Here is a 27,598-nt window from a genome sequence, read left to right on the forward strand (position 1 = left end):
GAGTATAGCTACTCCACCACCTTTTTTTGGTTCCTATCGAAATGGTAGATATTGTAACCAGGGAGAGTGATTTTGTTGTCAGTGTTGTGAGGTTTAAGCCATGTTTTAGTTAGAGTTACTATATCTGGGGGGTATTGGGCAATCTGAGAGTGGAATTCAGTAATTTTATTGAGAATGCGTATGTTTAGGGAGTATAGCTTTAAGAGTTTTTAGGGGGAGATGGGGGAAGAGGGCTGCCTGGAGAGGTACTACTGAGGGGGCTTTGGGTGGATGTCTCCTGATAGGAGTATTCCTTTAGAGTTTAGTGTTAGAGTAGGAATCCTACAGTATAGGTTTAGGTATTTGGGTTTGGCTTTTAACGGGTGAGATGGGTGAAGGACTAGTTTGATTCTGAGTATGAGTGGATTTGTGTGGCTGAATAGAGAGGGTTTAATTTCAAAGCAGTGTGACGTCAGTGGATTAGACATAGAGTCAGCTAGGGTTGGTGTGACATTCCTAGGAGTAAGTGTTGTGTGGAAGGAGGTCATGTGTGAGACTAGAAGAAGAAGGACAGTGGAGGTGTAGCATTTTGTGGCTGGAGAAATAAGTACATGAGGAGGGGATAATAGAAGCGAGATTAGGGGTAGAAGAGTAGGTAAGTTGCTAAGAGTAGGTAAGCAATTTAGCAATGGTCTGGGACAAGTGTGAATGGATACACTAGACAAGCTATAATATGGATTTGAGGTGATGTGGCTTAAAGAAATTTGAAGTTTTGTTCTGCTGGGCAGTGAGGTGGGAAAGGTGGTTGGGGGAAAGGGTGTAGAGTATTTGTAAGTAGCTAAGGGGGTAGAGTGATGTCATGGCTAGGAGGTACTTTTAGGAAAGGGGATGTGCCAGGTTGAGAAAGGAGGGGATTAAATTGGAGGTTATGAGCAAGAGGAAGAGGGGTTAGTTAGTGAGGGGTAAGAGTTGACTGGTGGTTAGTACAGGATGGAGAGGTCTAGAGAGATGACCTATTTCAGGAAAGTGTAAAAGTATAGTGTATGTGGGTGTGGATGTGAATGGGGGTAGACTATGGGAGCAGAGAGAGCCCAAGCTTAGCGATGGCGAATGGAGCAGGTAGGACTGAGACCGGAATAGCAGCTGACTTCAGAAACAATCAGAAAGTGTTAAAAATGGGTAAGAAAAGCAATCACTGGAGAAAAATCAAAGCAAAAGAAGGTAAGCTGAGAGAGGGAAGGAAATGAGATAAAAGCTGGAAAGAGGCTGCAGCTGTGTGGTGGCAATGCCAGAACTATAAGGGATAATAAGGTCTAAGTAGTAGCTGAATATGGTAGCAAGAAAGTGGAGGGGTAAAGGAGATGTAGGGTGACAGAGATTAGTTGGGGGGCAGAGTCCTGTTCGTTCATGTGCAGCTAGTATTCCTGATTAGGTATTTACAGAAATGGTAGATTGATTAACATACTCTAGCTAATTTTGATGTTGCAGGAGCATATAGTCTGCCTTTCACAATATTGCTTCAGCTGGAGTGAGGTGTAGCCATGTTCAATATGAGAGTTTGCTCAGGGAAGCAGTCTAGGGCTAAAAAGAGAAAGGTGAGATTAGATGAAAGTGACACTGTAAGAATTAGACAGCTAGTTTTAGAGCCTGTAAGAGATGAAGTAGATCGAGAGAAAGAAAATGAGAAGAAAAAAGATCAAAAAGAATTAAGTGTAGAAAATAGTGAGAAATAACTACAGGTTAGTTGCTAAACCAGACTGGCTAGGATGAAAACAGAATGGTAGGAGATTAATTAGAGGAGTTGTCAGAGTAGGAGGAAAGGAGGGAGGGTGTTAGGAAATACAGAACAGTACTGCATTAACAATGATACAATCTAGTAACAAAGCATAAATAACAGAAGTTAAAAAAATGCATAGCAATAAGAACCGTTTGAAGAAATATGAGTGTCCATTATCATCAGGAGTATCAACAGTAGCAGACCTGACCTTCAGTATAAACTGTTATATACATACAAAATGAGTTTACAATCAAAAAGTTGAAAGTCATAAAAAAAAATCTCTTCACTTGATTGAGCTGACATAACGAATTTGGCAATGTCACTTGTACGGAATGTAGAAGGTCACTATCTTGACTTCTGCATTCAAACAAATTTGGAATGTCAGGAGGTGACATCAGACCATCAGGAAGTTGTGCTGAAGCTGCTGTATGAATTGTATGTCTACAGCATAAGTTTTTACAGTTTTGCAGTGGGGCAAGCCCCCCTGCACCGCCCACACCCCTGCAAATTATAGATTCCAATTCCGAGATCGCACTATAGTGAGGAAAAGGATAAATTTCTTGATCCCCACTGTAGTGCGATCTGTTATCAGAACATCAACTGCACATTAGCGAATGTACACTACCATTCGCTAATGTGCATTCAAACGTTTTCAGAATGGCATTACGGAAACTGGAAAAGATGCATTTGACCATCCCATTTTCCTGTAAGTGCTGTTCAGCATTTTGATAATAAACCTACAAAACATGATATTGTTAACAAAGCCACAAAATCCTGAAGATGAAAATCCCTAAAATATAACAACCTGGAGAAATGCTAAATTTGATTTCAAAAACAAAGTTTTAAAGACTTCAGTCTGACCCCTGAGTCTAAATAGCTTGTATATAAAGCTATGGAAAGGCTTATCCCCGAATTATTCAATAAAGATATAGGTTATCGCTGCACACTGGACCCATTCCAGTTTGGTTTCATCTAAAGTAGGTCATGCCTACTCAACCTGATGAATTCTTTTGAAAAAATCATAAAAGCCATGGATGAAGAAAAGAATACACAGTCTACATTGATATATCTAAGGCTTTTGACCCAGTGCACCATTAATGCATTGTTGAAAAGCTTAGTAAATTAGGAATAAACCCCTACAATACCTATTGGGTTGCAAACTGGTTCACTGATCAGACACATGAAGTTAAGATAGGGGAAGCCACCTTCTCAAAAAGACCTCTCACTAGTGGATTCCTATAGTGTTCTCTGCTGGGACTACTCCTGTTTGGTATCTTTCTCATAAGCCCAAGTGAATATAAAGGATCCTTGGTTGACCAAGTCTGCAAGTTGTGAGCAGTCAATGAATCCTCTAAAGATTCAGTGGTACTATAGGAGGGCTAGTCCCAACTAATAACTTGTGTTAGAGCAATGGACTAAAGCTTAACAGCAAAAAAGTGCATTTTTGTGGCCTTTGGAAAACCAGCTGCTCCTGAAAACTGTCACATTAACTATATTCCAAAGAGTAGACTCAGTAGTTAGGTACATAGAAATGCACATAGACCTGGCTTATGACCAACTATTGTAAGAAAGTCCTTCTATATTATGCTCCATATAAGGGGATAGCATCTAAGTCCATTAAGGTCATTGTCCCACTCTTCACAGCCTTTATTTGGCTCATAATTGAGTATAGTGCCCCCTTTAGTAAGTATCTGTTGAGACATTTGTAGCAACTGGAGTGACTACGGAGGTTTCTTACAAAGAGATTACTAGATCTAAGGCACATGACCTACATGGATCACCTCAAAGCCCTGCCACTATACTCCGTCTCATACATACTACTAAGAGGAGGGTCTATATTACATAATCGAAGTTCCATAACTTTGACTACCATATGTACATATACATATATCTGAAGTTATGGAACTTTGACTACATATAAAAACATAAAAATAAAATGTAAAAGAAAATAAAAGGGTATATGCAGGTGGGCAAGGCCCTCTGCACCCCTCACCCCCCCACTCTTTTGGTATATTTAAAGAACAGAGTGTGGGGGGTACAGGGGAGCTTGCCCCCCCCTGCATATACCCTTTTATTTTCTTTTTCCTTTTTTTTATTGTTTTATGCATACTTGAAGTTCTGTAACTTAGGACATATGTGTTCGTACATATGTCAGTCGAAGCTACGGAACTTCGACTATGTAATATAGACCCCTATGAGGAGACCTACGCCTGGCTTATCAGCCATCCTTCTACCCAGTCCTAATGGATCTACTACACATTTCCAAGTCAAATGGTACTAGGATCACCCAGTCCAGGGACATAACCCTCTACTGCAATAAAAACAGAAACATTTGGAGGGACAGGCACACATCCCATAGGATACCACTACTTTGGAACTAACTTCCCATCTGGAAAAAACAAAACCCACCTATGTCGCTATTCAAGCATAATTTAAACCCATGGAGGGGGAAAAATACATATACCCCAAGACTGACCCATATAGTCCTAATGGACACCCTAGTCACAATAGAATTCTGAGTACACTGTGACCTAAACAGGTTGATTAGTACTTAATAAAATTATGGCAAGGGTAGTTAATCAGGTATGAGACATCATAGCTAGATGAAAATTGGGTAACTTGGTTAGGCTTAAAATATCTCAGCGGCTAAATATCTCAGTTGATACAACAGCCTGGTACTCTCCTGTGAGCTTATATACAGTGCAGATATGCAGTGTGCCAAGCACCATCCCCTGCATTCCCATGTAGAGAGCTACACTCTTGTACCTCCAGTATTGGGTTACATTCTCTCCTAGTTTACACAGACATGGGGATTAGTATAATACTTCTGTTTATCCAAAAGCAAGTACTGGACTACAATCTGAGATTGTAGAACCTCTGGGGTGGGGTGTGATTACCAAGGGGTGCAGGGAGCTTATCCCTACAGAAATTCAAAACAAGAAGTTTATAGTAGTCACAGTGTGATCCTTCAGGCATTAATAATATTCCATACAGGATTTTGTGTTTAAAATAATGTTACTTTCAGGTTTTTACTTTAGCAGTATGTGAGTCAGTGAAGAGCACTGGAGAATTATGTAATGAACCTATCTAGTCAATTTTTGGGACATTGTGATTTAGTAAATTGCAGTTATTTATGTAAAAATCATTTGAAATAATTTTATTAAATCTTTTACATATTAGAGAGAAACAGATGACATTAGAATCAACAGAGAGACTGTGGCATTTGGAGGCCTCAGAAAATGAGAAGCAACATCAAAATGAGAAGGAGATCCTTACTCTTTGCTAGGGTCATGGTGGTAATGGGGAAGGGAATAAACAAACCCCAGAAGCAATAAAGGTCAGTAAATGTCTTCCACAATTTACAGGGCGTGATCATTTTGATCGTTTTATTCATATATTTGAAAGAGTAGAGTATGTATACAGTATAATGTTGACCAAGGGCTAGGTATGGTTTATGCCCCCCTTACTCCATGTTAAATCTGTAACTGCTGTTTCTAAACTGTCTGATATTGATTGTTTAAACTATTATAGAATAAAGAAATGTTTACTTGAATGTTTTAAGTTAACACCTGAAGCTTACAGAAAAAAATGTTTTGTGAGCACAGATGCAAGGCAGATGAATGTGGGTGAGATTATATAGCTGAGTTAAGCAATTATTTTTATAGTTGGGTGAGTGGCATCAGGTTACCACTTTTGAAGGGCTGGCAGACCTTTTGGTGAGAGAACAAGCCCTTTACACTTTGCCTGAGTACATGGTGGGCAGACCAGGTATGTAACTCAGCAGATGAGCTGGGGAAAAAGGGGATCTCTACTTAAAAAGCAGAGCATTACCGCACAGGAAAAGGATACCCAATGCTGCAAACGGATATAAGGAAGCCCATAGTGAGCAGCCTAAACCACCCAAACAGAGTCCACCAGTAACAGGAGAAGCCACTAGTTCAGGTACATGGCCAGGATCAAGGGTTAAATGTTTTAAATGTAACCAGTGGGACCATGTAGCATATAGATGACCACAGAAGCAAGGTGGGGAGCAAAAGGTGGGGGAGCCAGCAAGTCAGAATAACAGTATGCCAATGGTAAGTTTTCTGGAGACAACAGGGGCACCAAACTATCACCAGTGTTTATATCTGATCTTAGTGGATGGAAAACAGGCCACTGCTAAGAGAGACATAGCCTCTGACATAACCATTGTGAAGTCTGCAGTGGTTAAAGAGGAGCAGTCTTGGTTGGGCAGTCCACTCCAGTTGGAGATTTAGGAGGGACTCCATTCTAAATGCCTTTGGTCAGGGTTCACCTTGAAAGGGAGGGTGGAAAAGGGAAGTAAGCAAGTAGGTGTGTTTGAGGATATCCCTGCATATGTCTTAATAGGGAATGATTTTGAAAATGCAGTACTCTGTGTGCATGCAGTTTCATGCAGTCAGTCTTGGAGACAGGCATGTAGATGGGGGAGATACAGAATGGCCCCACACCTGAAGTCAGGGCTGGTGAGGTGGCTATTTCAAGGCGAGAGCTACCATGTAGCAGTGAGCCTGAAAGTAAGCCACAGCTGCTGGTAGGTACTGATGTTCTCTTGGAAAGAGTGACTGCAAAGTCAGAGGTGAGTGGTAGTACCCAGGCTGACAGTGAGGCACTACTGTCAGAGGATACCAGACTTCCTGTGGAAGGGCAGCTGGGAAGAGTTACAAAGATAGAGTTGACTCAAGCTCAGCTCTTGAACCCTACACTAAGAGGCTTGAGGGAGGTAGCTAGGTAGGCACCTGATTCTCAGGGAAGAGGGGAGTCTGTATACAGAAGAACCAAAGGTTTAAGTGTAGAGAGTGGACCACTGAGGGAGGGCTAGAGTATAAGGTAATACAGCAGTTGGTAGTGCCTAAAGCCTTCCATCTGGCACTTCTAGCCATAGCCCATGACATTCCTTTTGCAGGTCATATGGGCATAAAGTGTACCAAGAGATGTATTATGCAGAACTTTTCTTGGCCTGGGATTGCAAGGGATGTAACAGGGTACTCAAGCCTTGTGCCAAAATGTAGGCAAGGCAGGAGACAAGGTCAAAGCTTGTTTGATGCCTTTGCTTGTGATTGAGGAGCCATTTCAGAGGGTAGCTATGGATATTGTGGGGCCTCTGAGTACCCCAAGTTCCACAGGGAAAAAATATATCCTGGTGGTAGTAGATTTTGCTACTAGATAGCCTGAGGTGGTTGGTTTGTCTTCCACTGAGGCAGGGAAAGTGGAAAATGCCTTTTTAGAGATTTTCAGCAAGGTAGATTTCCCGAGAGAAATGCTGACTGACAGAGGTGCCAATTTCATGTCAGACCTGCTTGCTTGTCTGTGGGACAGTTGTAGGCTGAAGCACCTAAAGACAACCCTACCAGCCCCAGACTAATTGTCTTGTGGAGCGGTTAAACTCTACACTAAAGATCATGCTATAGGTATTTGCAGACCAGTTTAGGAGAGAGTGGAACAAATATTTGCCGCATCTGCTGTTTGCATACAGAGAGGTACCCCAGGAATCCGCGTGTTTTTCACTCTTTGAGTTGCTGTATGGGCATTGGGTGAGGGGGGCCTTTAGATTTGATTCATTATGAGTGGGAGGGTGAGTGTGAATCCTACAAGGGGTCTGCTGTGGCATATGTCCTAAACATCAGGACAAGGCTTAGTGAGCTCATTGGTTTGGCTCAGGAGAACCTGGGAGGAGCCCAACAGCAGAAAAGGGTCTGGTATGACAGGAATGCTTGAACCCGAGAGTATGCTATGGGACAGCAGGTTATGGTTCTCATTCCTGTCAGACACAATAAGAAGCAGGCAGCTTGGGAGGGACCCTTCAAAGTTGTAAGGAAGGCCAGTGATATTAACTACATGGTAGAACTGCTAGGCAGGAGACAGGGGCATAAATTGTACCATGTTAACGTGATGAAACCTTACCATGATAGGGAGGCCCTTGTGATAAGTGTTTGCAGTAGGAAGCAGGAGGAATCTGAGAGAGAAATATTGCTACATTGAGCCAGGAAGCAAAATGACAAGTTACTAAGGTGGAGCCTAGGGTTGCATATGAAGTGAGGTAAGCAATGCCAGTGCAGATGAGCTGTCAAGACAGGGTATGGATTAATGTATTCCCAGACAGGCTCATTCCTTTCAAGCCATGTTTCTCAAGGGGCACTTGAAAAACTATCTTGAGTCTTCAAAGGGGAGGAGGAGATGTGATGTGAGGTATTGTCAGCTATACCATGAGAAGTATGGCAGTGGATGTGTAACAAAACCAGCACAGCTAGCTGGAATTTAGTAAAGAATTATATGTTATCTGAATATCAAATTGACTTGGGCAGATGCTTGTGTTAAAAATGTATTTGTAAAGTTGCTTGTGTTTAAAATGTATCAACAGTGGGTCCTGCTAGACAGCAAAGAAAAATACATGCATGTAGTAACTGATTAAATGTATGAATTGTAACTGCTGAAATTAATATAGTCTAACAGAGGATACTGGAAGAGAAGAGGTTAATTACAGTCCAGCTTCAGCTAACTTTGAAAAATGTTCTACAATTAAATTACCTGGCTATCTTACAGTTCTTAATGCAGCCAGAGGCAAAAAATCTGTACTAGGAAGCTTTCTGTATTATCTTGGCAGTGAACTGAATGCTACTCTAGAAGGGTAGAAGTTTGAAATTGTTTAATGACTTCCAGAAGCTGCAACATATCTAAGCAAAACTTGCATTATTGACACATATGTGCTAAATCCTGGCGGTTTCTAGCAATGGGGGTAGCATGGGAACCAGAAGTCAGATGACCAGATGTAGTGATGTCATTCTGTAATCTATGACAAACATGATGTTTAATACTTGATGAGACTGAAGTCTCATTGCAATCTATTTTTGGAACCTGACAAAGAAGGACCACTCACCTACTTCATCTGGCCTTGCTCAAGTAAGTGACCAGGGAATAGTAATTATTTAGATCAGTCAGGAAAAATATAGTCAGATTAGTTAAGTACTATTTTCTGTATCTGTGTGAATCTATTAATCTGTGATATTTTAATATTTTCTGTGATTGAAACTCTGGTGTTTATTGTAAATAGATATTCCATATTTTCATGTTCTTTTATTATTTATTATTAAATATATTTAACTTTTCATGGTGGCTGGTACTTTAGAGAATATTTTAACCTTTGAGAGCACTTATATCGGTTTTATATTACAAGATCGAAGCTTTACTTAATCGAATAAGTAAAGCTCAAACTTGTAATATCAAAACCATAAATTGTCGAATGGCTGTTATGTGGAGTATGCCCATTTCTCCAATTTGGAGCGATCTTGGAGTTACTATATTTAGGTAGGGAGGTGTTGGGTGTAAAGCCCCCCACTTGATTTCGGATGTAAAGTTTTTTTTTTTTGATTTGGCCAAGGAAAGTGTTTCCCTTGGTTGAATCGGCCGTTTGACAATTTTAGCTGTCAATATTACAAGATCGAGCTTTAGTTATTCGATTAACTAAAGCTTCGATGTTGTAATATATACGCCTTATATCTACTGGTGACACTATCACCACTGCTGAAAGCCTGAATGTTTGGTCAACATTACTATTTGTATTAATATTAATTCCACTCAGTATAATTGGGTACTCTTGTAAGAGCTTTAGAGTATTTGGTTTTGGGGTGTTTGGTGGCAGTAACTACTTTATATTCTGGGCAGAAGTGGGCATAGCTAGTAAAACTGTGCTAGCCTTTCCCAGGTGTGTGTGTGTGTGTGTGTGTGTGTGTGTGTGTGTGTGTGTGTGTGTGTTTGTGTGTGTGTGTGTAAACCAAACCTCAAAGTGTGTGTGTGTGTGTGTGTGTGTGTGTGTGTGTGTGTGTGTGTGTGTGTGTGTGTGTGTGTGCGCATGTGTGTGTGTGCATGTGTGTGTGTGTGTGTGTGTGTGTGTGTGTGTGTGTGGACTACTTGGAGCTGTGACACGAAGCACTGGTGTCACAGAGACAGAGTGGCAGAGACGTTGGCTTGGACACTCGGCTGAGTGCTCAACTCTATAGCTGTGTCAGTGGCATTCTTACTGGGGATCTGGAGAGAGAGGGAAATCCAGGTCCTGGATTGACTGTGTTCCCTGTGTGCTCTTAAGGGAAATTCTGATTGATACAGAGAGCTGCGTCTGGAAATACTGTGTGCATCCATTTTTGTTCCAAGTGAACATCCCTCTCAGGTGTCAGTGGTGAGGATTCAAGCTCCTTGATTATTGGCCCAGAGTGGGGACATCACAGTGTCCCTATTTTTATACCTTTGCCCCCTGCATTATTTATGGCTTTGTTAAAATTTCTTGCTCTAAGAGATTTAGATGTATGATTATTATTAAGTCAGAGATGTGCTTTATTAACCTCTGCAGTAATAAGGGCAAGTACTTTATCTCTTTGACAAATTTAAAATCTGACATATTGTACAAAGTCTCTCATTTCAGACTGACTAAATGCCTAATTAGCAGCTGTATACATGCATGAATGGAAAATCACTTAAAGTAGAAAACATCATCAAAGTTTTCATCAAATGATGTGATTTAAAATGGGAGTAGAAAGGAGCACTAGGCTTAAATGCCCATCTGGGAAAATCTGTCCAATAACAGTACTGACTGTACACTGTAGGTTATAATACAGTGCACTATATAGGATGACATTAGCAGAGAACTTTACTAATATGACCCTGCTTTAATTTGTTAAATAATATTTAAGACATTGCAGTAGATATAGAAACATAATCAACACATAGATGATAATACTGCTGATACAGATTTTTATTTGTTAGGAAACCTAAAACGTTGGAATTGCCTTTTCTTGTGGGCACTTCAGAATGCTAACATACTGTCCATAGCTAAATGTTTTGGAACAGTTAAAGCTAATTGCACGAATGATAACTATATTCTGAAGAAGGCTAATATAGCTGAAAGTGCTTATCAAAAGTCAATTTTGTGCTCATTTTTTTACCATTGTTTTTAATTTGGAGATTAAAGTTATATTTTATGACAGAATTATCTAGCAGTGGTGGCTTGCAGAGGATACCTTTTTTACTTTTACTTTTTTCCTGTCTGTGCCTTTAGCAGTGCAACAGTGTTTTTATTTACTTTTCTTAAATAATTATTGGAAAAAAAAAAAAAAAAAAAACAAACAAGCAAAAAAAAGAAATCAGGAGACTTTTAACATTCAAGAGAGCCAGGGCAGGCAAAATGAAAGGATAATCAAGTAAGTTTCTATAGTTTTGCAGAACGTACCTGATTATCCTTTTATTTTTGTCTGCGCCATCTCCCTCACTTGTTTGAGGTCTTCTGTTTTGTTATTTTATTAAAACAAGTAAGAAAATTAAAACATTTACGAGATATACTAATGGAAAAAAGTCCTGGCAACTGGACCTTTTTCCGTTGGTATATTCTCTGATTTACAACGGCACTCTGGTTGGGCTGACCAATCAGCATGCTCGTTTTTGAATATTAATGGCCAGTCATTGTATAATTGCTAATATTTATTTTATTTTATTTATTTTTATTTTATTTATTTTAGTAATTATGAAAATATAAAATATTTCCTCAACATCTAATCCCAGCCCTGACCAACAGCCACATATCACCACATCCACTTTCACCTTCAAACCTGTGCCCACATCCTGTATAAAATGACTTTTAAAAAAACTTAGACCATGCTCTTCTTCAGCTAATGACCATCCAAGCGAGTACCTAAAAATGTCAGCCAATAGCATTCCCTTAGATACAGTTGTAGTACATTAGTGTAGTCCTCATCTTAAGTGCATCTCTTGTCTAAGAAGTATTGCTAGTGAGCTGTGACCTATTAAACCACCAGCCAAAAACCCTTTCAGATATACCCATCTACAGACCACTTCCTAAATCAGTCCTGAAAGCACCCCTTTGTGATAACAGTTCTTTAAACCTAGCATTATTGACAGTTTGACTACCCTTGTTTCTCCTGCCAGCCTTGTTGACTTGGGTCTCTGAGGCAGTGTAGCAACTGCCTTATGTACACTGATAGCCCTCTATTAATAATTCACTCCAGTACAGAATGTGAAAGATGTATCTACACCAAGGATCTTGAATCCCTGCACTCAAAACAGTAACACTGAAGAGGTTGTCAACTCACCCACCACTACTCATGCTGCTTGCACATAGTACCACTACTCAATACACGCAGTACGCATCCAACACATAAATCAACATAAATATAAATGCTCTCACAAAACTTGCCAAAACAACAGAGACCTCCAAAACAAAAGACTGCTAAAACTAACACAGTTCCCACAGCACCCAAGACACATAGCAACTCCAGTGTCTCACTTCCAATCCCTTAAGGGATAAGACTCAAAAAACTAATTTTCTTGTCATTGGAGACTCCATTTTGAGACACATGGATGTCCCACTCACCAGATTAGATAAGGAGAAAACCACGGTCGGCTGACTGTCTGGTGCTAGGATTCATCATATCATGCATTCACTCAGGTCTCTCGGCAACAAGTAACATTATGAATCTGTCATAGCCCATGTTGAAGTGTATGACCTGAAATATACCTCAATGGACTGTATGAAGAGAGACATAATTAAGCTCTCTGAGTATGTATCCCAGGCAGGAATGTCCCTAGCCTTGAGCAGCATATTACTCTCATCTAGAATGATGCCATAGTATAAACAAAAATAATCCATTTCAATAATTGGTTTCTGTCAGCCTGGGATGACATGGTTGACTAACCTCACTGCTTTGCCAGAGACGGTTTGCACCTGGCATCACTAGGCTTTTGGCTGCTGACAAATGCTCTTGTCTCCACCATAGTGCTTTTTTTATGCAAGGTCGCAAAAACAAAATTGCCGATGTGTAATTTGCCAACCATGACAAAATAAGGGTTATGGTACTAAATACTAGGATCTTTAAACTAAAAACTGCTCACCCTGGAAGCAATTCTATCATCAGAGGATGTAGATGTCTGTGCAGCCACAGAAACCTGGTTCAAGGCCTCAGAGAGTACCCAACCTTACAAGACTACAATACCTGCCACACCTTCAGACCACAAAACAAATGTGTGAGAACCAAAGGAGGTGGTGTTTCTAACTTTATTAGAGATAAATTTATCTCTTAACTAGTTAGACTGGACAACTCCATGGAGTTACTCCATATTCAGATTACAGTGGGTAAAACCCTCATTCAAGTCATAGCTAGTTATAGATCCCCCTGTATGGATCATGCTGTGCATGAGACCTACTTGACCAAACTGAAGTCAATCCAAATATTGCCAAGCAGTCTGGTCATGGGGGATTTCAATTATTCCACCATCAACTGGGAAACCTACTCTAGCCCTAACCTAACCTCTCAACCTGTAAACCTCAGCAATCTGGACAGACACCCCTAGGTACAACTGGCCAAAAATCGGGAATGCTGATTAACATACAATTTGCATACATAATCATGTAACCCCGCTCACTCCAGTGGAACTGTGGGATACAAACATGTAGATTGAAGTCACTAAATAATAATAACTAGAGGCAGACATTTGAATTTCTGACTTCATAGCCCTCAGAAAATACATAATGGTGCAAAACCTGTTATTCTAGCAACTACCTGTGTTTACAAGAGCAGTATTTAAAATCTGTCCCTATTTTTGGGCCTTTGTCCCATCATTATTTTTGGTTTTGCCCAGATTTCTTGTTCTGAGAGATTGAGAGATATGACACACACACAAACACACACACACACACACACACACACACACACACACACACACACACACACACACACACACACACACACACACCAGAATTAAATTGGGTAGGCAGCAATAAGAACAGAACCAGCAGCAGCAGAATTAAAACACTTGGGCACAGTAAATCAGGCAGGCAGCAATAAGAACAGAACCAGCAGTGGCAGAGAATTAAATCGGGAAGTCAGCAATAAGAACAGAACCAGCAGCAGCAGAATTAAATTGGGCAGGCAGCAATAAGAACAAAACCAGTAGCAGCAGAATTAAATTGGGCAGGCAGCAATAAGAACAAAACCAGCAGCAGCAGAATTAAATCGGAGAATTAAAACTCTCGGGCACAGTAAATCAGGCAGGCAGCAATAAGAACAGAATCAGCAGCGGCAGAATTAAATTGGGAAGTCAGCAATAAGAACAGAACCAGCAGCAGCATAATTAAATCAGGCAGGCAGCAATAAGTACAGAACCAGCAGCAGCAGCAGAATTAAATCGTCTGAATTAAAACACTCGGGCACAGAATTAAATCGGGCAGGTAGCAATAAGAATAGAACCAGAAGCATAATTAAATCAGGCAGCAGCAGCAAATACACAAACAACACTCAGGCAGGCAGCAATAACAACCAGCAAAACAAATGTGAGCAGTAGTATGAAAACTCTCTTTACTTGGAACAGGCAGCAAAATGCTCAAACCAAAGCTGTATTTTAAAATTGCTCTGGTGGACAGGAAGAAGAACAAGACATCTACAATGCATGCACAGGCATGATGCTATGGGACCATTCTTAAAGAAGAACACTCTTAAAAAAAACTATTAAAGTAGACAGTCCCAAATTATAAACCACTCACACACCCGTTAATAAATGTAAGGGGTGCGTGAGTGTTTTATAATTTTTTTGATGAAGTTCTTGGTGACAAATTAAAGAGAATGAAAGTGCTAAAAATGTTCGTAGATTCTTTACAACCATAGTTAGTTGTTTTTTTTTTTCAAGAACTACAACTTCTCGCAGTCCTTGTAATACACAATTATCAGACTCACATCTTCACGAACATCTCCAGCTCATGAACTTTCTTTGGAAGTTTGGATCCATGGTAGTACAAGCACACCACTTCCAACCATTATAAATCCACATTACTTGTCATGAGTTTCAGGTGACAGGCAGTCAGGCAGTGCCTCATGAAGCTAATATTACCACACATGCCCATCATGCACATTGATGACATTACAGGATACTCTGGCAATGTGTGATGACATCAGCCACAACTTAAAACTGTAAGTAAAAAAAAAAATTCGGGAATTAAAGGGTCCACTCGGAAATTCATGGCACCCCATTATTTTGCCCTCAAAACTGGTAAATACTGAGGAATTCGGTACGGTTGAGAGGTATGGCCCTAACTCACTAGCACAAAAGTTTCTTAACTTTGTTAACTCAAATGCCCTGGAACAAATTGTCAAACCCCAACAAGAGGAACAAACATACTAGATCTGGTCATCACTAATATGACAAATAGATGTACCACAGCATCTGTTGGAACTTCATTAGTTAAATCTGACCACAAATCAGTTGCCTTCAAACTGCCACTAATACCAGAACTCAGAAAGGGTGAGGTCAGACTAAAAAGCTTCATCAAAGCAAACTATACCCTCCTAGGGGAAAGTATAAATGCATTCCAAGCCCCACCCCCAGCTGGAAGTAGTAGCTACACCAAAGCTTACACTAAAGCTCTGTAGAATCACTTGTATAAATGTACAGACTCAGCTGTTCCAGACAGAATGAAAGAGAGAGCCCCAAGTAAAAAAGCCACCCTGGTGGACATCCAGTATCAACAAACTTTACAAGAAATGCAAAAAGTTGCTATCTAGGAAAACTAAGGTGAGGCCCCAACAATGGAAAAGCACCCTCCTCAGCCTCAACAGTCAAATAAGACAACATGTCTTATTTCATCATCTACTAATTAAACCCTGAATCTGTCTTTACCCATCTTTTCTCATAATTTCCTTTTTATTTAAAATTCCTTATGAACTTTTACCTAATTCCCCCACTTCATATCATTTACCTCCTTACTCCTTTACCCCACCTCTCTCTTCCAATTTCCACTTTCTGTCTGCTTTGCTAATCTTCCTTACTTACTGCCCCTCATCCTTTACTTTCCCCTTTCATACCCCCTCTTTTTTCTCCTTTCTTTCTTTCTTTCTTACCCCTATGCAATGTTAAACCCACACTTATATGCCTTACTCCTTTACCGCCTATCTCTCCCCATTTCCACCTTCCTTCTACATTATCAATCTTCCTTCTCTCCTATCTTCTATTGCCATTTAACTTTTAATTTTTCCCCCTCGTAATCCCTCCCTTGATTCTCCTATACTTATCTCCTTTCTTCCTTCCCTACCCCCATGCCATTATCAACTCATATGTATATGCCTTTTTCATAAATTATCATTCATATTTTTCTACTGCCAGACCTGAATAATGACTCAGATTATATACTTTTCTTCCACGTATGACTGTTTAATTTCTGAAATCTTCGTATTATGCACTGTACTATATTTTTAATTTTTTTTGTGTCTCTGTACTATTACTATGTCTAACTTTTCTGATAATTCATTGTTTTATTCAGTTATATTTCATTCTATGTAATTTTATAAACTTTTTATAATTTTATGTATTATTTTGTTACATTAGAGCTTTTCTCCCCAGGCCTCCACTGAAAATGGGCAAGCCTGGCTCAGTGAAGTTTCCCAGTAAACAAATGCCAATAAATAAATAATAAAATGTCAAATCCTCTAAAAGTAACTTTGAGGAAAACTTAGCAGTCACAGCCAAGGATAATCATAAGGCCTTTTACAGCAACATACATACCTTAAAAGCTAGGACCCAAACATGTGCCAGACTAGTGACTAATGGTATCACATTTATTTATTATTTTATTTATTTTTACATTTGTTAACCAGGTTAGTTTGTTTGGGTTCTTAGAAGCCCTTTTTCAGCAGAGACCCGAGGAGAAAGGTTCCCCCAAAAAAGTTTAAGTAAACAAATAGTATGAACAGAGATAAACACAGATCACATTTTAAGTATACATACTTCTGAAGTAATTACATAACATGCAATAAAAGAATATACAAAATAGATAGAAATACAATACAATACATATATGGACATTTTCACGTAGTATGGCAAGAAACTAAGCAGAAATATGGTAAGACTAAGGTCAATACATTGCTGAACCAAGTTATTAGACATTAATTAAGTAAATATACAGATAAAGTTGTGTGAACTTTGGAAGTTAATAAATAAAGTAAAGAACAGTAATAAGGGATTATGGGAAATGAGTTAACTAGTATGGAATATGACAGAAAAAAATATGTAGGTAGTAGTAATAGAGAGAGAGCTAGAAGTGATACAGTTAAGTTAGGTTATCCCTGAATGTTTCTTGGGTATTATTTTAGAGCATGAACATATCCAATTTGATAGGAAAAAAGATTTAAGCTGTTTCTTGAAGGCATTTTTGTCTTTAAGTAGTCTAAGGCCTAAAGGAGTGTGTTCCAATTTTTTGCAACTGAATGACAACAGAGTATTTTCCCAAAGGTTTTATTTGGCTTATGAACTTCAAGAAAGTATTGATTAGTACTTCTTAGTGGGTGTTGAGGAGTATAAAGTGCCAGAGAATTTGTAAGGGATGGGCAGGATTTAGGATTGTTTAGTATATTGTGGGCTATAAGGAGTTGGGATTGAGGCAGTAAGTTGGAAAATTCAGGCCAGTGTAAAGCCTTTAATGAGAGGCGATGATGGGATTTGTAATGTTGAATTGCAGCAAATCTGGCTGCTTTGTTATATGTGGTTTCTAGTTTGGATATTAGGTTATTCTGTAGATGGGTAAAAATAGGTGAAGCATAAAGTAGGGATGACAGAAGCAGGGATTGGGCAAGGGATGGCCTGGATGCACAGGGATGAAAGTTTTTGTGACCATAAAGCAGACCTAGTTTTTGGTGTTTTTTTATTGAGCTATGAATGTGATGGTTGAATTTAAGTTCATCATCAATTATTGCTCCAACACTGATCTTGCAGAGATAGCAAACCTGCTAGCAGACAGATTTCGCTCCCTTATTCCCTCCGAACAAACCTTGCCCCCAGCTTCACCCCCACCCTACATATCCAAAGAGCAGTTCATTAAAGCCTTGTCTAAGGCAAAAAACACAGCCTCTGTGGGACCGGATGGCATCCCAGGCTGTCTTCTAAACAAACTAAAACATGAACTAGCCATCACCATTAAGTATTATATTCAATCACAGCCTAACCACTGGCTTTGTTCCTGCAGAATGGAGAACAGCAACAGTTATTTCCCTCCATAAAGTTGGCCTAGCAACAGTCCTAGGGATTTATAGACCTATAAGTCTGACCAGCCTCATCTGTAAAGCCATGGAATGTATCATCATGGAGTTCAAAAATAAAGACATTGGTGACCTCCAAACCCTGGATCTGACCCAATTCAGCTTTGTGATGGGCAAATCTTGCCTGTTAAACCTGGTGGATTTCTTTGAAAATGTGACCAGGATCATTGACAAGGGCAAGTCTGTGCACAAAGCATACCTTAACTTGGCAAAGGTCTTTGCAACAATCCCACACTCAGGCATTACCGATAAACTTAGCAAACTGAATGTAAACCCCTTTGTTGTAAGATGGGTTGCCAACTGTCTTACAAACTGGTCACACACTATCAAAGTGGGTGACTCTACATCAAACAGCAGGCCTGTCACCGGCCGGGTGCCACAATGGTCAGTAATGGGCCTCCTACTCTGTGGTATATACTTCTCAGAAGTTCAGGCAAAAACTAAGGGGTTGTGGCTGACCAAGTTTGTGGATGACTGCAAACTGTGTGCAATTACTGAATCCCCAAATGATGTCAGTATACTTCAGGAGGGTCTTATGCAGAACAACAACTGGTGTCTTAGTCATGGTCTCAAACTGAATGCAAAGAAATGCATCATCATTCCCTTCAGTGAAAACAATGCCCCTTCCACTATCAAATTAACAACAATACCCTATGTACCTACGAAGTGAGATCTGGAATCATAAGTAGACTAAAACCCTAACTTTGACCACCATGTGTCTACTGTAGTATGGAAGGCTTTCTATGTATCACACTTGATTAGCAAAGGCATTGTTTCTAGAGCAAAGGAGGTTATAACCACTCTATACTCATCAATAATTAGACCCATAACTGAGTATAACACCCCTTTCAGCATGTACTGTGCAAAGCACCTGCAGCAATTGGAGACACCGCAGAGATTTCTAACTACGAAGATCAAGAGAGTCCAGCACGTACCTTACATAGACTGACTAAAGTCCCTGTCACTAAACACAATATCATATAGATTTCTTAGGGGAGACTTATGCCTGGCTTACAGAGCAATCTCAGGCCCAAACCTAATGAATTTGCTGGACATCTGTAAATCAAACAGGACTAGAGCTACCCATTCCAGAGACCTAAATATGGCCTGCAACTTGAATAGGACATGCTGCAGGAACAGATTTATCTCTCAGCAACTGACGTGTTTTTGGAATAGGCTGCCATTTCTTTTGAAGCAGACCACCTCTATGACACTCTTCAAAAGGAACCTGGACGAGTGGATGGGGAACCATAAATTCTTACCAGGGATAGTGCCCACAATCCTACTGGACATGGGCAGTCATTAATAAATACAATCCTAGGTATTGACTAGAGTATCTATGGTATTACATTGGGATGAAACGGCTAGGCTTGAAATGATCTCCGGGTCAATAGCCTAGTAACCTCCTATGATACTATGATCCTTTCCTGTCTCAATCCTTATAAATAGGTCAGTCCAGAAATCCAGTGTTCCCTCTCTGTGGAAAAAGTCGCACATTATCCTTCTACACAAAGGGGGAAATTCATCAGACATTAATAACTTTAGACCTATAGCAATCTTATCTCCCCTCACCAAAATACTTGAAAATGCATTCAAAAACAATTGCTAAACTATCTCCTGCAGGAGGAACTTCTATCCCCTACACAACATGGCTTCTGTCCTTCCATAGTACTAACACTGCCCTTTAACCTATACATATACTGTCAATAAAGCTAGAGATAACGGCAAACTAATCTCTTCCTTATTTCTGGACTTGTCTAAAGCCTTTGACGCAGTTTGTCACAGCAAACTTCTACTTCAAATGTCCTCACTAGGTCTTTCTCAGCTCACCCTTCTGTGGTTCAAAAGCTGTGTGTACAATAGGTATCAGTCAGTACAATGGCACTACACACTCTCTCCTTACCTTCCAGTCATTACCAGTGTACTAGAAGGCTCTATCCTTGGTCCCCTCCTCTTTAACATTTTCACCAACAGCCTCGATACTTCCACACAACAGGCCTCCTTAATACAATACTCAGATGATTCCACTCCCATTTACACATCTAACAACATGGTACACCTCCAAAAAATTACTCAAGAGGCTTTAACAGCCACTGAAACATGGCTTTGTAACTCATAACTCATATTCAACCCAAAGAAGACCAGACTACTACTTTTTCCCCAAATCCCTCTCTCATGAAAAAAAAAAAAGTCTTCTCTCTTGATAATACAACTATTGAAGTCACTTCTCTTAGCAAACTATTAGGGGTGATAGTGGATGATAATCTTACATTCGACCTGCACATACAAAACTGCATAAGAAAAACTCATCAAAAACTAGGGATGTTTTATAGAGCCAAAAATGTTTCACTAGCTCAACTAAAACTACACGTACCACTACTTATCTTCTCCCCACTCTTCTTTATGGTGCGTCCATCCTTTTTGACCTCCAGGCTTCACAAAAATTATAACTTGAACAATGCTATAATTAAATTTGCAGCACATACCCCTTTCAGAACCCACCACTGTATAGGACTGAAAAGCCTAAAGTGATTAGAACTTTCACATCAACTAACATATACACAACTTCTTACCACCTATGTAATTATCCTGCATTTATCTGCCTGTCCAGCACTATAAAACATTTTACACAACTATGTTCGCAGTCAGTCATTACAATCCAGGGATAAAAAAACTCCAGTCTGTCTACAAACCTATTAAATCTACTGGGCATTGTCTGCACTCATACAAGGCTGCTAAGGCCTGGAACTCCTTATCTGTATCCATTAGGTCTATATGGTTCCTCCCATCTTTCAAAACCACTCTGCAAGGCTTTCTAGCTAAAATCTGCCTGTGTTCTTGCAAAGCCAAGATAACCTATATCCCTAAATGTGACCAAGTAACTTTTCATTCCTTATACCTCCTTACTTCACTTACTTCCTTACTGCTATCTATTTCTCTTCCCTGACTTTCTCTCTAAATGTACATTAAGCTTGTTTTCCATCACTTCATATTGCAGTTCCTATTTGTATTAGACTAACTCACCTTTAATTTCTCTACAAACTGTGTAAAATTTCTCAAAATATTAAATGATTGCCATATACCTTGTATCAATCTTTAACCAGTGTTTTTATATTGTGTTTAATTTGTTATAATTATTTAAACGGCAGTGTTTTTGTTTTATTTTTGATGATTGTAAAATTATTGTTCTTAAAATATTTTGTAATAATTTGGAGCTTTTCTCCCCAGGCCTCCACTGAAAATGAGATTCTACCCAGTTGGACTTGCCCGGTAATCAAATGCTATATATATATATATATATATATATATATATATATATATATATATATATATATACTATTGCCTGGCTTCAGATGAAAACTTAGATTATGTTGAAGAAAATTGTCATTGATATTATTACATCTTGAGAAGTTCAGGTTTATTTACATTAATTATACAAATAAACATAATTTTTTCATATTTCTGTAAATAACTCAATAAGCATGCATATAGGATTCAACTTTTTTTATTTTTATTTTTTTAATTTGCTTTTAAAACAATAGATAAATCAATTATAAAACAACTTGCTGTCATGTGAAAGCTTGCATCGGGCTAACAAAGGAAAGCTGACAAAATACTTCTAGGTTGCACAGTTTGAAAGCTATGACAATTTGTTAAACACTGGATAAACATATAATTCTGGTTTTGTATTCATAATAATATATTATACCACTGATGCAAAGTCTGTGACTGCACTGAAGTAACGCAAAGAAGACTTTTTTACTGCTATTGCTATATGTACTATTTTAATAGCTTTTATTGTTGACAAAATATTTGCATTTCTTTATGTCAATATTTTTAAGCTGATTTCACAGAAAATGCTTTAGAATGTAACAATCTGTGTAGGCTACTAGAAGTGTGACATTCCACACCACAGAGATGTTAATGATTTAAGGTTAGATTTTCTTGTACAGTATACTCAGATCGCCATCTGGTGGCACTTTGTTGTTTTGCATTTACATTTTTTAACACTGTGCTACTGTGTGAAGCTTCTAATTGTTGACATTAATTCCTTTTTGTTTTAGTTTGTTAAACTATATTCATGAGATTACTCCAACAGTGTGCTCATATTTGTTAACAGGTTATTTTGTGGTACGAACTGTATTTAAGCATGTGATCTGCCACTCCAGTTTGCTGATGACTTTGTAGGACATATCAACATGGGTATGGCCAGGGTAGAAAACTGTGTACAGGGTTTTTAAAAATGACTTATTTTTTTGCAATGAGATATGCTACAATTTAAAAAGAATTACATATTTATGATTTAAGGTCACATTTTTTTTCAGAATATTTATTTGGCTGCTTGGCTAAATGGAGTTTGGCTTAAGTTGGTTACTTCAAGAGTACATTTCCCCCCTGATTTTGAGTGAAAAAGTATACTAAACAGAAACATTGTGAGGCAGAAAAACTGATTCTTCTGGAAGCTGGTATACAATGCAATTAAAATAAAAACTGACTGTGCCTCTCTGCACAAGGAAACTATTAGTCCCCTGGTGCTGTCCAGTTTGGATGATTCTGCATTGAATTGAACTGTGCATGGCTTTTCATGCCAGCTATTGCAGAACATCATTTCAGGATGACATTTTATGACGTGGTGACTCTCGGATGTTGTTTCTGTGCAAAGATCATATAAGTGTTGCTATCACTGAGTGCCATTGCTGTAATCAGGGAGATACTGACCATGAGCATTTTGCCCACTGTGTCATCTATCTGAGCATGTATTCATGTGTGGACTCATTTGGCAAAGAACTATTACATCTTTTGAGTTCATTCAGTTGACATAGTGCCCTGTCATAGCACTGCTACATGATGAATCATTTCACAAAGAACTATGACATATTTGAGTTCATGCAGTTGACATACTGCCCTGTCACAGCACTGCTACGTGCTGAATCATTTCACAAAGAACTATGACATCTTTAAGTTCATGCAGTTGACATACTGCCATGCCATGGCACTGCTACGTGCTGAATATGGCTACCGCAGAGTTCGGTTTTCTCAGTGCAGATAAAGTTCAAGGCAAAGTTTATTAAGGTGTTTATAATCAAGCACTAAGAAATTAAAGCATATTAATCTTAACAAGGATTAAAAAAATGAAAAATAAGGCTGCACTGGTTATAAAATACAATAAATATGGTCATGCTGAAATTAGTCAATATCATACACCATGTAAACAAATAGCTTCTAAGGAACCTCTTAGATATCAACAGTGTGGGGTACTCAATCACTGTAGGGGGAAGTTAGAGAAGTGTGGAGCTGATAACAGAAGGATTGCATACTGAATGCCTTCATCTGTACTCTGGGCACCTCCAACAACCCTGTGCAAAAGGAGTATAAGATTTGAACAACAGGAGACCAAGAACTCTTTGAGATGTGGGGGACTAATATCATGTAGTGGTATGTAAACTTACCATGAGAACTTTGAAGAAGATATGAGATTGAACTGGCAGTAGGTGCAGAATGTGAGTGATGTGACTGTAACTTGGAGTACCTATAAGTAACTGAGCTGTGGAATTCTGAACTAACTGAAAATGATCAAACTCAGTGTTCAGAAGCCCCAGGTAAAAGGGGTTGCAATAGCCAAGACTCAAAGTCACCGGGGTATGCACAGCTGCTGAATGGACCTCAGGAGGAAGAAGGTGCTTAATATAAGATGCATTATGAAGAGAAAACTTAAAGCTAAATTCCACAGCACTGACCACTGCTTCTTCCTGTTGGTCCCCAAACTATGGGAACCTATCTCACCCTACATCAAAGGCAATACCTCTTGCCCTGCATTATGAATGCAGCCAAAATCCCACCTCCACACTTGCTTCATGCCAATGTCACCAAAGTGATCACATAACCTGATCCCTTCACTTTTTCTTTACTAACAACTTTTTTATTCATTCCTCTCTGCTCATTATTCTCTTCTTACCCTCCTTCACTCTTTTAGCTTACTACTCATGATACCTTTCACCATCTCCCCCCTTATAATGTAACAAACTAAAATTGCAAATTATACACAATTTGGTATTAAATTATTAAACCTTACATTATGAGCTCACTTACTATGCTCCATGGAGCCTATGTGAAAACTCCTGCAGTGTGATTTCACATTAGCTGTGAACATATGCTATATCCCCACTTTTAATTAACCACTCATGTATTACATATGGTTATGATTGTCTATTTTATATTTATATTCCAATCCCCCCCACATTCTGAGCTGAGACTAAAATTTGTCATTTGTGATAAATTCACCTTCTGATTAAACAAATGTTAACATAAATAAAATAAAGAAAAATATGTTTTTGTAACAGATGACACCTCATAACCTGTATCAGTCTGTTATCAATAATAATAATAATGTTAACAAGGATAAAAACAATGGAAAATTAAGGATCTTTAACTATCTCCAAAAATAGCAAACTATCACATTTGAAAATGACAGTAGGACTTGGTGTTGGGCAGTTTGATTTCCTTAAAGTGGTATGAATATGCATGCCATTGTTTTGGTCATGTCACTTCTCAGATAATTGACAGCCATCCAATCTGGGAATCATTCCAAATCTTCCCCTTGAAAATCTATAGAAGATAAATGTTCCTTATGGAAAGAGGCAGAGCTGAGTGTTAGCAGCATAACAAAGGTGTTGAACATTTATATATACATGGAGGACAGTAAAGGGCTCAGAATAGTGCCCTGTGGATCTTCAGATGTGATAGGAAACAAAGAAGAATGTATCCCAGAAATAACCAACTGAATACATTCTGGGAAGTAAAAGGCAAAGCAACTTCAAACAATTCCCATAGCTCCATATTTAGGCATCTGGGTATCAAGAAATATACAAAACTGCAATGTAAGTTGGGGTTTAAGAACTCTTTGCTAGCATTCTTATGATTGCAGAAAACTATACATCTGTAAACTTCCTTAATATGATAAAATATTATGTAAACACCTAAAAGTACAACAGCAAACATTTACTTTGACAATAATGTGAAAATGAGTCCTTTGCTTTTATTGTGGATGTGGCTTGTCCTGCAAAATTTCACATTTCTGTAAAAAACCCCCCATTTAATAAACCGAAACAAGCTTCACCTGCACTGGGATATCATAATATGATTATGCTCCACGTCACTATATTTGCACATTTGTGTTTATTTTGTACAGCACCACAATGGTGGTGTACTTGTGTATTCTGCCTCTGCATGTGGCCATATAGGTCTGATAGTGAGGACTTAATATATTTGACCAGTGCTTATATTGTGGCATATGCTGGCTCTTGTCCTGTAAGGTACTTTGCATTGCTGTGATATGAGTATGCTTTGATAGCAGAACTGTTGTGTTCTCTTTATAAAGGTATGCAGTATACATGTCAGTGTATAATGCTGTTTGACTTGCTACTCTCTGTGTGACTATTGCTAATCTCTGTCTGCATCTGTTTTTTCTCACCCACCTGCTTTTAAACTTGGTGGCTTTTGAGTTGCCCACTCCTACTGTAAATCTGATTTTGGACACTCCACCCAATCTCATCTTATCAGCTCATTCTACTGAGAACTGACAGATCAGCTGGGAAGACCTTTCCCCTTAGTCTCTTTAACTTGAAATATCTTCTACCTCCTACCTTTTCACTTACTAAAGAGAAAAAAATACTTTATTCAGCTGCTTTTACTGCATTTGTGTTCTTAAAGAGTTCAAATGCATTTAAATTGTTGCATTTATTACAGCTTGTTAGTAGCCAGATTACATTGTAACTGTTATTCTAAGACTCTTAGTTCTGATTTTAACACTTGGCTCCAAAGTAGTTCTTACATAAGGAAGGTTTCTGGTCTGCACTCTTGTGGCAGAAGAGGTAGTTTATACCCTTCTGAACTGGGAATTGCTGGCTCAAGGCTTATTGTGTCTGTTATTCTAAAAGTGTCTCAGTTCTGGTCTAAGTACCTGGGCTGTAAACAGCAATTGTACATTAAGAAAGTTTGTGATCTACATTCTTCTGAGAGGAGACAGTAGCCTCCACCCTTCTGAGCTGGGAATATCTAGTGAAGGCTTATTGTGTCTGTTATTGTAAAAGTGCCTCAGTTCTGGTTTAAGTACTTGGGCTCTAGGCCAGTTATTTTCCATTAAGAAGGTTTGTGATCTACACTCTGTTGGGAGGAGAGGGTAGCCTCCACCCTTCTGAGCTGGGAATCACTGTTGAAGGGTTATTTTGCCTGTTATTCTAAGTGTCTATGTTCTGGTTTAAGCACTTAGGCTCCATACCAGTTATTTTACATTAGAAAGGTTTGTGATCTATACCTGTGTGACAGGAGAGGATGGTGTATGCCTTTCTGAACTGGGAATTGCTGGCTGAAGTCTTATTGTGTCTGTTATTGTAAAAATGCCTTAGTTCTTTTAATCTGTGCAGACACCAATCTCTTGCAGAATAAGTTTCCCTTAAAATACCCTTATTGTCTAGACAGATTTCTTTTTAACTACTACAACAGTTAGTTTGAACATAGTGGAGTGTTGCTCATAAAGTTCCTTGTCTTTTTGACCTTTTCAATATTTAAACTTCCCTCACTCCTCTCTGATAGATCAGTAGCCATGGATATGCACTTCCCGACTTTCTCAGTGGCCAGTCTGGTTGAGATGGGAATTCTGAGGCATTGTAGCAATTGTCTCATGCATACTGACAAACCACTTATTCTTAAAATAGATAAAGTAGGCAAAAGGTGTAAATACACTTTAATGCTGGAGGCAAAACTCTCTCATACAACCAAAACTAATCATGTAAAGGTTGTCAGTGACACTTGCACCACACCTACAATACAGGGTAAATACCCTACACATAAAATGACTTATGCTGCAGTATTTACAGGTAACCTTCATAAAACACTAAGACCTCCTGCACAGCACAATAAAAAAGGGGCTTCAGCCATTGCATAAACACTCTGTTAAAACACCACCCACAGCTACACATAGTAACACTATATCCAGTGCCTCCACTGCTAAGCCCATAAGGCAAACAAGTACACAGCCAAATTTCCTGGTAATTTGTGATTCTATAGTGAGGCACACTGATGTCCCCCTCACCAGACTGAGTAAGAAGAGAATCATGGTTAGCTGCCTTTTTGTGGCTAGGATCTATCAAGTACCAACAAACATGTATGAAAACTGTAGAAATTAAAATAAATACCACCAAAGTGGATGGAAGTCACTGAACTCAAATTCTGTCTTTCAATTTTCTAGTGATTTTCTGTATGTAAAAGGCAGGACATGAAACATACATAGCTGCATACACCACAATAGATGAATCACAGTTTCCCCTGCAGGAGCAAGGAATGGTCCAGTCCATCTCATCAGTAGAGATGTACGGTCTCTCATGAATAAAACAACATTGTTTATAATGGCTAAATTTAGTCATGATGGTACATTTACCAATGCCACCACCCCCATTGTGAAAACAACTACAAAACTGAAGGACAGGATTCAGAAAAACTACTATGACATTAAAAAAAGAAAAAATATCTAATGCATTATTTAAGCACAGTTTGGATTGCACCAATTTTAAGAAATCTGTATTTTATAGTGAACTTTGTGCATTACAATCCTAGGGGTGGTGATGTTAATACTTTGCTGGAGCTTTGAGAGCTGAACTGGGAGCTTAAACTCAACTTGGCTGTTTACTCAGGTCTGAATGGGATTATTTCTATTAGTAGTGTCCTTAGAATGAGAGCTTCT

The sequence above is a fragment of the Protopterus annectens genome, chromosome 7.part0, assembly GCF_019279795.1.
Source record: "Protopterus annectens isolate FY-2018-M chromosome 7.part0, PAN1.0, whole genome shotgun sequence".
Classification (NCBI taxonomy): Eukaryota; Metazoa; Chordata; order Ceratodontiformes; family Protopteridae; genus Protopterus; species Protopterus annectens.